The sequence below is a fragment of the Poecilia latipinna genome, unplaced genomic scaffold (assembly GCF_001443285.1).
Source record: "Poecilia latipinna isolate Pla-1442-1.1 unplaced genomic scaffold, P_latipinna-1.0 Scaffold4329, whole genome shotgun sequence".
Lineage (NCBI taxonomy): Eukaryota > Metazoa > Chordata > Actinopteri > Cyprinodontiformes > Poeciliidae > Poecilia > Poecilia latipinna.
Window position 1 is genome coordinate 6,268 of NW_015116945.1, and position 2,189 is coordinate 8,456.

The window sequence follows — 2,189 nt, forward strand, 5'->3', positions numbered from 1 at the left end:
TAAATAAATAAATAATAAATAAATAAATAAATAAATAAATAATAAATAAATAATAATAAATAAACATTTGAAAAACAATAGGCCTTCACAGCACTTAGCTGCTCGGGAATAATAATTTAACACTTCTCTCATGCAGCACTTTAATGCAATGAGGACACAGAGTGCAAAAGCCCTCAAGTGGATGATTACGCGACCAATCAATCCCAGAGAGGTTTACTAGCTGCCAGGTGGTTTACAAATCGCAATTTCCTTAAATGAGATGATGCAAATATTAACACAGGAAAATTAATAACTTTTCAAGAAATTTCCCACTGTATTTACATTTTTTAGGAATATACCCAGTAGTATCGATTAATATTTATTTTAAACCCCTTTTTACAGTCAATTATTTTAATGTCAACATTTTTAATTTGACATTGACTTACAAATACTGCACTGGAGGCATAATAGTCTTCCAATCTATCAAACTATCTAGCTTCAAAAATACTACGTCAAATTTTAAGAAATATTTGGAACATGGCACAGTCAAACGAACAGAGCAAGTCCCACCAGGTGGTGCAAAGCAACACAGAAAGCTGGACTTCAGTGTAAAACAATTATGTGTGGTAAAATAGCAGAAGCTGGTCAGAAAGTAAGTAAATGGAGAAGATGCTAAACTTAAACATGGTTGACATTTTTATGCTGTGGCAAAGGAGACTGTTGTCTTCAGCTTCTGAAAGTAACTAGCAAAATAACTTCTAAGTTACTTTTTCAAAGGGTAATCAGTTACCAGAAGTCCAGGTACTTTTCCAAGATAACTATGCCGACACTGTTGGAGGGGAACCGAAAGGCACAAAATCAAAACATGAACAGTGTGATAAATTACAATATGTTTATTGAACAGAAGCTTCACAGGACAGGCAACAGAAAGCAGACAATAGTTGGCTGTTTTAAGTTACTGGTAGACACAAGAAACATTTTATAATAGGTAGAACAAGTCGAAAGTTTCACAAAATGGGTTTCCCCACTGGTGGACTTCAGTAAGCTTAATATTTTTACACAAACAAACTTTCATTACAAGGTGGACAGAATGGTTTAAAAAGCATAAACAGCAGTGCAAATCAAAAATTAGATCCATTCATCTCAATGTCACTGGATATACATTTTTCATTTTTAAATACAGTATAACTACAACATACATTGTTGGTGAACTCTGACTTCTTTGTTGAAGATTGTTTATTGCAGAATGTTTATCATCCTCAAATTTAAATATGGACTTCACATGTTCATATGTCTGCATTAAAAAAGTAAGCCAAACTGAAATCAGGGTCTCTTGTCCAGCTCTACATTGTCAGTTTTTTTGTTTTTTTTGGGGCGCTTCTTTACTAAAAAGAAGCCAATGGACAAACAAATTGCTCCAGTGACTGCTATAATTAGCAGAGCAAATGTTGCATTAAATCCGGTTGCGGCATCTTCGGCAGAGAGCTTCATACCCAAGAAGTTCACATTGTTTATTGGCTCTGTGGAAAACATAAACACATTTATTAGTAATCTATAACAGGTTAACTGTAAAATTAACTTTATACTTCTAACAATTCATTCTGAAACATTTAACCCTTCTAGGCGGGATGTGTCGGCGCCGACACATCGAAATTTGCAGTACCGTAATTCCGCCACACGTAGCGCTATCTGAAAAATTCCAACGGTTTCTGAAAGGGGAGGCGTTGCCCTTTCCAGCAAGTATCGGGTTAATACGGCAACTTCACAGCTGCAGCTGCAGAGAGGTAATTAATCCGGGGGGCACTCGTTTTATAGACGGCATATTGCGAAAATAACTTGCTGGATATTGAAAGTTCCAGTTGTTATCGATACATGGGTAAGTATATCATCTCACAGGACATTTAACGAACTACTTACAGTTAAAATAAGGAACGTTTATTTAGGCAGACGCTTGAAACTCCGGCGTAAAAGGGTTAACATATGCTTTTGCATAAGTTAGTTTTCTAACTAAACTAGCTTGTGCTAGAACAGTTTCTCACTTCTGTTGTTGGGTTTATTTTGAAAAATTAAAGTCAAACATATCAAAGTTGGATATGTCTCGATTTGTATTTTTATTTTTGAGAATTTTTTATCTGACCTGGAATCAGAGACACTAAGGTTACTTTCCAAGAAGTGTATCTTTTTACCTTCAGGCTTAGGAGTAGGAGTAG